The sequence below is a fragment of the Alexandromys fortis genome, unplaced genomic scaffold (genome assembly GCF_014885135.2).
Source record: "Alexandromys fortis isolate MF-2015 unplaced genomic scaffold, M_Fortis_MF-2015_v1.1 scaffold_2_1_26212458, whole genome shotgun sequence".
NCBI lineage: Eukaryota > Metazoa > Chordata > Mammalia > Rodentia > Cricetidae > Alexandromys > Alexandromys fortis.
The window spans coordinates 17,617,037-17,628,189 of record NW_026067930.1 but is presented as its reverse complement, the minus strand read 5'-3'; positions in this window follow the sequence as shown (position 1 = coordinate 17,628,189).

The window sequence follows — 11,153 nt, the reverse complement described above, 5'->3', positions numbered from 1 at the left end:
AACAAAATTTATTTATTTATTAAGGGTATTTTTAACTCTGGCTGAAAGAGTTATTATGATCTTAAATATTATGCCAAAATCCTGACAAGGGGAAGGTCTCCTATTACAGACAATGCAAGCTCTATCTCCAATGCTGAGCTCATAATGAGGCCTCTATTCCACCGCTTACATGATGCGCAAGTCTAATTTCCTGGCTCAAGAGGTCTTTAAGATTGGGCTGAGGCATAATAGATAAATAAATAATGAAGCTGGTTGAGCAAAGAAGAATCCAATCATCAGGTTGTATCTTAAAATCCAGCTTTTCTTTTCTTTTCTTTTCTTTTCTTTTCTTTTCTTTTTTTTTGAGATGCCTGGCTCTCCACGAGTGAGTCTTTTCCAGCCAGGCCTCTGTTAAGCGCCCTGCTAATGGGTTCTAGTGCCTCACTTTTGGGAACCCTCCTTCAGGAGTGTTAGCTTCTGTCCCAGTGCAAGCGGCGAGCCACCAGTACAGACCACTGTCAGTATTTGGAGGCCCTCACGGTTTCTGCTGCTAAATTTGCGGTGTTATCCCTAGTCAATTCACACCTTTTGTTTCTTTTCATGTGTGCGTATCAAGTGGCCTCATTAATTCAACCTTTGAGTTATAGACACAGTCTTTCTTTGGTTGAATTGTATCCTGCAAATTTAGGGAAGGGGGATACTGCAATTAAAGATAAAACACAGGGGAGTAAAAAAAAGTCCCATCACAGCAAACCAAAGATATCCCTGGAATTGCTTAGAACACAGGGAGTTGGGTTTTTCCAAGTTCTCTAAACCTAGGAGACACAGAGCGAGTGTGTCAGAAACTCTGGTGTAGCATCCATGTCTGTAACTCAAAGATAAGATATCCCCTGGCAGGGAAACGACTCCACCGTCTGTTTGACTTCCTCTAGTTCTGTTTAATTATCCATCTTCACGACTGTTTATTGAAACCCAGTGTGCTGGGCACGGCCGTGGTGTTTCTTCTCAGCTCCACCCTGCCCTGAGCGCTACATGTCTTGTCTGTGTAAACTACATGACCCTGTGCCCTTGCTGACTGACTTGGGATCGGCTCAACCCTTGGAAAAAGAAGCACGACTCCCACCAGACTTGCTCGTCCACCAATCCATGTCCACACATCTGGACTGTCATTAAATCCATCTTGATTGATGGCTACTCCCTGTTCTATGCCTTGTGACTTGGTAAATGTTCCCAGGTGTTCCCTGCTTCGGGAGGCTGCCTCGTCCTGTGATTTCCCTTCATCTGGGTTCCTTCTTGAGACGGCTCCTCTTCTGAAACCCTGTGATGGCTCAGCTCCTGAACTGACTGATACTCTAGGACCCCAGCACATGCTCTTAGGGCATCATTATCATTTTGATTGTATTAATGGTAGTTCAGTGCTTTTCATGGGTCAAGTCTCATGAATGACGGTAATATCAGAGATGTAATTTAGTTCTCAGTGACAGCATCACTGTCAGAGCACAGGCTGACCAGATTAGCATTCAAAACAGTGTTGTGCAGACATGAGGGGTGCTGTTATGTTACATGGAACTTGTATCAGGATTGGAGGTTTTAGGGAGAGGCTCTGGATTTGGGGAGAGGGTCTAGATCAGGAGAGTGATTGGTGTCTTAATAAGGTAGAGATGTAATCGTACTCTGGGGGTATTCTGGGAAGAAGGATGTGGAGACCTGTGGTTAGGGAAGACTTAGGAAGTGTTTGGCACGTGATTCAGTGGTAACCTCTTTGTCTAGCCATAGCAGCAGGCTTGGATTAATCTTCAGCAACCCTCACCCCTCCACCCACACAAATACACAGTTAAAGGAAAAGTGAACGAGCATTTCACAGCACTAAGACGGGAGAGACAGAGAGCAAGGTGGACAATGGTGTGAATAGGCCAGAGGCCGACTTTATATCCCTTGGTAATCAGGTTCGAATACAACCCAGGACTGGAAGGAAAGGACTGAGGAGTCTTCACAGTGTGGTGGGCGAGTTTCAGAATGGACAATGTCACCTCAGCATGGAGAGTGGATCTGGGGAAAGCAAAAGGCAGCTCTTCCAGGGGCTCAGGGGAAAGATACAGATACAAGCGGTGACAGAAGCTGAGTATTGAGAGAAGCAGATGAACCACGAGCTCCCTCATCTATTTCCCCTCTAACTTCCTCAGCGGCTCTGTTGGACCAGCTCCCCAGCTCTCTCTTCAGAGGCCCAAAGAAATCCTTGGGCTGGTGAGACAGGGATTCGGAGTGTGGGAGGCTCTGCACACAGGCCACCATTGTCCTCTGGGGTCCATGTTTTTAGACTAAGGGGTTATGTAACTGGTGTTGCATAAACATTGGCAACAACAAAAGATTTCTTAATGTGCAATAACCAAAAATTAATTTAGATTGAAATGTGGAAAGAGCCTTCACGCCCATGCTGAAACCCATAACTTCACAACAGGCTGGGCTCGAACACACGGCAGGCACACTTTGCACTGTGCCTGCCATCGGGCCACAGGATACCGACGAAGGCTGTCTAAAACACGCCAGCTTAGAGTTGCTACTGTATGCCATAAATTGCGGTTGTTTTGTGGTGCATGCAACATTTGCTGCTTCTATAGTACTGTGACGATTTAATTACACAAAACAAAGGCTTTTCATATTTTCTTCCTGTCCTTAGCCACCGTGTACCAAATCAGTGTATCTCAGTTTGGATAGCGTTACAATGTTTGAGTCACTAATTTGAGTTTTACAAAATCATTAAATAGCTTTTGGCTTGGGAGTAAGAAGGATTTCCAACCTTTCCTGAATTGGCCCTGCACAGACTTTTGCCAGTTTATACCACATTTTTAGGCAAAGTGGCATTTTCAGAATTAATGATAAGTTATTGATCAACTATGAAAAACCTTGAAAATGCTCTGCAACGTCAAATATGCAGCAAAATAGAATTCTTGGTGCAAAGCATCTATCTCATTAGTATGCAACTTCAATTTCGTTCTCCAGAAACCATAAAATTACACTTCCACAGAACGTTTTGAAATCAATTTGCTTACAATTTATTATAATTAAGATGTGTGCACCTATTTTCTACATCCAGACACCATTTTTTCCTAAATATCTCTCAGTGCCGAAGGGGATAAGAAGCCCTGCCCTCATCTGTGGCCTGGTGCTCCTTTTCTTGCCCACTTGTTGGTACTCAAGGAAAAGCAGATGGCTCTGCGGCAGGGGCAGCACAGAGCACAACCCTTCAGGGGACAGGAAATCTGAGCCCAAGAGGAGAAATCATGATTTGAAAGGAAATGACAGGGGTATCAAATAACTCAAACTCTCCAGAAAGTGTGAAATATGCCCAGGGCAGTAATCTGGGAGGGGAAGCAAGATTTGCCAGTGGGAGGAAAAAAGAAAACTGTCTTGTTTGTCACACATTGACTTCAAACTTCTCAGTAAATACCCACTCACACAAACACATGAATGCATTCAAACATACGTGTGAGTGAATTAAAATATTATGTATATGTACACAAGCGTGGTAAACACACGTACATCATTCTTTGGTGTATATCTTTTTTTTTTTTACACCCTATATGAGCGGTGTTCAAGGACAGACAGATACACTCTCCTGTACGCATTCCTCATAAAATTTGGGAGACTATAGATAGGTATGATACAGATAGACATGACCCTGCTGAACCAGGAAGTTCTTAGCACACCACTGCGGAATGCAATGGCTTTTAAAAATATTTTCTCTGAGCTGTTGTGAGAATGATTCTGGAATTCAGTAAATGTCGTTCTATGGTAGGTTTTCTTTTTTTTCTTCCTTCCTCCCTCCCCCCTCCTTCTCTCTCTCTCTCTCTCTCTCTCTCTCTCTCTCTCTCTCTCTCTCTCTCTCCCTTCTCTTCCTTTTTTGAAGAACTGCACTGTCCCTTACTGTCAGCATGTTGTGACATGATACTATTATATTACTGATAAAAGCAGTGTCCAAGCAGAGAGTAAGAATACGAGCTATACTTTCTTTGCTACACTTTCTTTTGCTGTCAGTGAATCTTCTGTTTATTAGATACCGTCTGCCCATACACACGCATATATATGAGTTGGATGATCATGAAAGTTGCCTTTTTAAAAAATATTTACTTTTTTTGTTTTAGAAAACATAGTTATAGCTTAAGATAATTCATCTTATATACTGTGGTTTGACTTGGAATTCAAATTGTTAATGTGTATTTACTTTTTAATGTAGTTATATATGCTGATAATTTCCTTAAGATTCTTGCTTTGTGTTTCTATCTTAGAAAGGCTTTCCTAATTCTGAGAGCAGAGCAATTTTACCTGTAATTTGTTCTGTTTGGTTTATAGCTTTGTTTTTTTAAAAGATTGAACTTAATCTATACTGAGTTAATTTTGATGATCAGTAACATTTGATAGGGAAATCTTTGTGGTTTCAATCCATTAAAGGTTTGTTTTTCTCTGTGACAGGCAGTCAAAATGATGTGGCGTGAGTGTCCCAGACTCTGCCTTCAGAACTACCTGGGCTGTGTTAATCTACTTTTATGATTACTTGGTGGGGACCAGGATGGCATATCTGAGATTCTCATTATATTTAAGGATTAACCAATAAGTGTTAAATGTTTAGTTTTATTCTTGTGTTGTCTTAACTTGAGAACATTTCGGAGTGGAAGCCAGAAAACCTAGGTCATTTTTATATTTGTCTTTTTGTTAAACGTGCCATACCACCTCTTCCCTGTATTTCCGTTATGAGCAAGAATTGCTGATATCATAGAGTTGGGTGTTTGTTTTGTGTGATATGATAACATGTTTCTGTCTCTGCATATATGTATATATATATGGATGTGAGGCAGGCAGGATGGAGGAAGAAAGACAAGGAGGTAAGCGAAAGGGAGCTAAAAATCTTTGCAAAGTAGTTGAAGGCACATGGACGCATTTATTAAAGCGCTCTTGATGGACTGGGAACATAGCCCATCTTCAGGGACCGGATTGTTAGTACATCCTCAAGTTAGCATTATTAAACTGAGAAAGAATTGCCCTTATTATGCAGCTGCTCGGTTTCATATAACAGAAACTGACTCTGCTTAACTTATGCAAAGAGGTAATTTATTGGAAGGAATGGAGTTGTTTGTGGGCTATAAAGGGGGAGGGGTAAGAACATGGGCTGCACAGATGTGTGTGTTGGGGGTTGTGAAAGGAGAGTGTGATTTCCTTATATTAGTAACTGATAAAATACTCAATACTAATTACTCACCTACACCAAAGAATGACATCTAACGGTGCCTAGTAGTTTTCATCATTTTGTTGCAGATCAAAATTTTGGAGAGAATATTTGTGGTCCCCTGGTATGTCATGTGCTGGCCCTTTGGCTATAGGTATGCAGAATGACTCAAAGCTGTAAGACCATGTCTAGACAGGGAAGAGAGAATTCTCCACAAGGAAACTGGGATGACATTTAGCTAAGAAGGACATGATATTGGGCGACTAGGACAAGACACAGTGCAGGGTCAGATCTGTTTTGCATTATGGGAGCCATGGCGGGGGACGGATAGTCATCAAGATGGAAGTCCTAAAATAAAAGCCAAACAGCTGCTAGCATTTCTTCCTTAACAAATCTCAGGTCGTAGAAGTCTAGCCCAGAACACAACTGGAAGTCTAGCCCCCAGAATGCAACAGTGAGCATCTTTTTTTGAGATGGATGAAATGGGTAGGGTGATCAACAGTTCTCTTCTACAGGGCCTACTGAGGTTCAGACTCGGGGAAGAGCTGGTGTCAGAACCACTGTATCAAAGACCATGGCAAAAGCAGTTTGCCATGAAACTGAAATTCTCCAGAGACAAGAGAGGAGGACAAATAACCAACTGCTGTCTTGCTGTTAACACCCACTCTTTTAGGTTTGAGAAAAATAAAGTCCCTTGATGTCTGTTACTAAAATGAAGGAAACATGAATTCATAAGGCTTACCTTTGTGTGTGTTTGTGTGCGTGTGTGTGTGTGTGTGCGCGTGCGTGTGTATTCTCAAGGGGAGCTGATCCATTAGTAACAGGCAGACATGCCAAAAGCAATAAAGGGGCAGGCTCCCTGGGCTAAGCAGGCAGTAGTTACAGGCTTTCCAGGAGAATCTTGCTCATTCATTAATTCTAGCCTTGGAGAGAGGCCAAGCTGTGTGGTTTCTCCACAGCAAGGGGCGAGATCCCAATGATTAAATGTTCTTTGTTGCCTTGCGTTTCACTTTTTCTAGTAACTCACTTTGAAGAATGGAAAACCGAGTTTTCAGGGCTTTGTTGTTTGCTGAGGCTAAGGCTAGCAGTAATTGAAGCCAGTTGAACAAGGAAGGAAATGGGCAAGGTAAACCTGGGAGCACAGAGGAGGCCCAGGGACTGAGTGGTGGCTCAGTATGTTGTCCATCCTGCTCTTTATGATGCATAAGATTTAAGCTGCATCCATGTTCTTGGAAATTCATATAATATTTGAAAAATATGTTCCTTTCTCCAGTTCGTCTGGATAGTTTATGCTTTGTTTTGCAGACAAGACATGGGACCTGAATGATAAGAAGTGAGTTTGCAGTCAGATATTGTCAATATATCGTTGACAGTCTCACCCTGTGTTCACTCACTCTAGAATACATTGTTTTGTTTGGATGGTTGGGCATTTAAATTATTTAACTAAGTGAATATCCCTATTTTAACTGCATGGACACATGTGAGTTGTCTTGAGCAAAAAAAAAAAAAAGTTTCCATTAAGTGATGTCCAAAACTTAACAATGAACTAACTAGATTCAATACCTGGAGTAGTAATTGCTACAGAGTAGCTGATTGATGAAATTAAAATGCATAGAAAAATCAGGTCAAATTTTTCTATACATTTTAGTTGACATAAACAATAATGAAAGAGAATACATGCTTAAAAGAGTCGTGGCTCAAGACCCTATGTGAGAAAAGTTCCATTCCTTAAACAGTTCTTATCCAAAAGACCACGCACTTGTGGGTGGAGAACAACTGATCTTTTAGGTTGAATCGAATCTAGTTCCTATACTAATACCTAGTTACAGCCTCAGCTTCTTTAAGCTTTTTTTTTTTTTTTTTTTTTTTAATGCTTGCTTTAACTTGACTCCTGGGTAGAAGAGTAAGACTGAGGAGGTGGTTAGAAATTTCAGAAGTAGATTCAGATTCTGGATTCTGCTCTTCTTGAATGTGTATAATATGCAAACCAATAGGGTAGCCCTGGGACATCATGGCTGATACCTTCTAGCAGAAAATTGCACACGCACATACACATATACATGTATGTATATGTATCTCTCCTCTTTTTAGCTGATTAAATTTTAACTGTATCATTGTCTTCCTTTCCCCCTCCAGACCTCTCATATGTCCTTCCCCCTCTTGTTCCACCTCAAATTCATGGCCTCTTTTTCTTCATTATTATTACACATAGATGCAAATGGATAATACAAATAAAAAATGAAACCTGTTGAGTCCATTTAGTGTTGCTAAACATGTAAGTTTTCAGTGATGACCCTTTTGTATTGGATAAAAATTTGGGAAGGTCTTTTAAAGAGTTTTGTCAAGATGCAACTTATATACCATAATTTTACTATTTTAAGTGCATAGTTTAATGTTTCTAGTTTATTTAAAACATTATGTAGCCATCACCACGAATGCAAGTTTTAAATATTTTCATTATGTCTCAAATAAGTTTCTCATATCTTCTTCCCTGCCATTCATTGCCAATCACTAATCTGTTTGGTTCCTATGTATCTGGGTATTTCATAGAGATGGCATTGTATAGCATATCATCATTTCTGCCTGAAGTCTTTCACTAGTATAAAGTTTTCGAGGTTCATCTGTGTCATAAAACTGTATGGGTATCATTTCTTTGTGTTGCTAAATAGTGAGTGTTAATGTTTATGTATTCATCAGTAGTTGGCCACTTGGGTGGTTTTTACATTTTGGATTTTATGAATATAACTGCCTAAAGCATTTATTTACAAATTCTTTGGGGGAACATATGTTTTCAGTTTTTGAGTATATATGTAGAAGATTCCTAGATCCTATAATAATTTCACATTCAACTTTTTGAGGAACTGCCAAGTGCTCTCCATATTGACTGTATCATTTTAGACTTCGATTTACCATGAATTTGTTTTTAAAAAGGGAAATGAAAATCCACTGCAAGCTATAAAGGAGTCTATGTTCATCCAAAACAGCATGTTTAATAAGATGCTTAGCACAGTGTGAGCCTTGGGCCTCAACTATTCCTTAAAGTTAGGGCTGTATGTGTGACCCATCCAGAGAAAAGCAAGCCAAGAGGAAGAGAAGCTCAAGGTTTTGCCCAAGTATATACTAAAAGATTTAGGGAGATTTGAGACGCTTAGTTTGTGTTTATCTGACTTCAAAGATTAGCTTAGAACATCTACACAGTAATGTCTTATTTTCCCTCTTAGTTTGGGAGATGAAGATGAACCCATCTAGTATCTGTATACTAAGAAAACTGCATAAATCAAACTGGGGTGCTTTGAGATACCTGCTGAGACAGGATGAGATAGTGGATTACACAAGAAGTTGATCCTTAGTTCTGTACTGACTTGAATGTTCAAGATGTGAAGCATAAGAATAAGTATGAGAAGAAACTTGTGTTTTAACTCTAGAAAAGGGTCCCAAGTCTCAGAAATATATAGTGAAATAGAATATCTATTAGCATGCAAAATTTGGTGTTATCATCAAACAATGATTAAGTTGAGTGACGGCGTCTGGTGCGTTATACTCAGTTATCACAGTGGCTTCTCTGAGAGGGGCTATGACTGTGCCCATTTTACAAACCAGGGAGTCTGCCCTTCAGAAATAGGAGGGGTTACCTCTGGCCACACAGTTATGGAAAGTGACATAGCTGGGAGGGAAATATCACTCTGGACAGGGCTCATCTGCACAATGCGACAGAATTCTTCAAAAGGCATGAACCGCTAGGACATGCTGCAAAAACATGGTTTGTGGTTACTTTGGAAAACAGAGGTTTTTGAATCTATGTCCAGTAAACACAATTTTAGTCTTCAACTTCAAAGTAATACATGCATAGAATTACTACTTAGTATCGACAAAGGCTCCACACTTTGGTCAACGTTTTGGGAGTAAAGTATATTCCAAACACTGCAGAATCATGCAATATTTGAACAAAGGGTCAAAGCCTTTGGTCTCAGTAGGGTCTTTCATTGCTGGGTTCCTGAATGAGACACAGGAAGGGCTGTCTGAGAAGTGATACGACCCAGTGCTGTATCACACAGACTAAAATAAGTCTATGGGGGTATCTTGGGTCCTTTGATTACATTCTGGAGAGATAGCTAAAATCTTTTAAAGATTTTCTTTAAGGTTTTGATGGATGACCTTGTCAACTTGATGGGATTCAAGTCATCTTGTAGACAATCCTGTGAGTGTTTCTGTGAGGGCCTTTCCAAAGATGTTTAATTGATACTTACCCTAAAGATGGAAGACTCCTTCTAGGATGAAGTTCCCAACTCAGTAAAAAGGAAGTAAGTAGAACCAATATGTTTGTCAAGGTTGTCTGGAGTAACAGAACTTATAAAATGAATCTCTCTATATAGATAAAGGGGATTTATTAGAATGACTTATATGCTGCAGTCCAGCTAATCTAACACCAGCTATCTGTGAACAGAAAGTGAAAGATCTAGCAATGGCTCAGTTCATGATGCTGGATGTCTTTGGTATAACTGGAAATCCCAAAGAAATAGTCTCTAATGCTAGTGAAGGAATGGACTTGCTAGCAAGGCAAGAGCAAGCAGGCAATGAGAAAAAGCTTCCTTTTTTCATGTCCTTATACAGGCTTCAAGCAGAAGGTGTATGTCATGTCATCCCATCTCATGATTTGGATTAGAACTGGATCTTCCTACAACAATGGTGTGAGAGGTCCTTGTGTCTCTGTGTTGCTTTTATTGGTTAATGAATAAAGAACTGCTTTGAGCCTGTAGCAAGGCAGAACTTAGGTAGGCAGGGAAAGCTAGGCTGAATGCTGGGAGAAAGAAGGATGAACTGAGAGAGGTGCCATTGTAACCCCACCAGAGATGGATGTCAGAACTTTAGCCAGTAAGCCACAACCATGTGGTGATACACAGACTATTAGAAATGGGTTAAATTAAGATGTAAGAGTTACCAATAAGAAGCTAGAACTAATGGGCCAAGCAGTGATTTAAATACTACAGTTTCTGTGTGATTATTTTGGGGGCTAAGGGCCTGGGGACTAACTATCAGCCTGCTCCAACACAACAAATTAAGTAAAAAGCCTTCACAGTGTACTTTCCACTTTCAGATTTTAGTTAATTTCAAATGTAGCCAAGTTGACAACCCAGACTAGCCACCACAGCCAGGATTTTTATCTTTTTGCTTCCAGACTGAGGAAAAAATATGATCATCTGCCTCAAGCATGTTCTACCATGCCTTTCCTGCCATTCAAGGCTACATGAGCTCAAGCAAGTCCTTCCCCTCTTAAGTTGCTTCTGAGCAGCGTTTTGATGCAGTCAAGAAGAAAGTCACTAATTCAAGTGACTTTTCCAGCTTTAGCCTTGTGCCTGGAATATGAACATATACAACCCCATTTGATTTAGGCTACATGTGTTCAAAGTATATTCATCCTCATTTGTACCTTTGCTATTGATGAGAACCGAGTTATGTCAGATATTGAACTAGAAGCTAGAGATATAAATGGGAGGTTGTCTTTGCTGTCTTGTTTCCCTTCTAGTGAGAGAGGGAGACACATGAACTTTGTGAACTTGCATTGTGTCAGAGCTAAATTCTTTATGCCGGGAAGAGTTGGACTTTACATGACCAGTGTGCACAGTCATAATTAACAAGCAGCAAGTAACAATTATGCTTACACATAGAATGGGTAATTTATGACTATTTTTATGTGGAGGGCAGTAAGCAAAATAAACATGATTTACAAGTATTTGTTGGGTTCACTTATTTTAATATTCCCTAGATGCCCAGAAGACAATACATGAAATATATATTTTTGATTATACACAAGATGGTCTGGCTGACTTCCTATTTACTCCCAGTATTCTGTAGTCTCTTGTTACCCTGGACTGATAATATTTGATGTAAATTTATCCTCTCCCCTATTGAACAACAATAACAACAAACTTAACACAGATACAACAATATAACA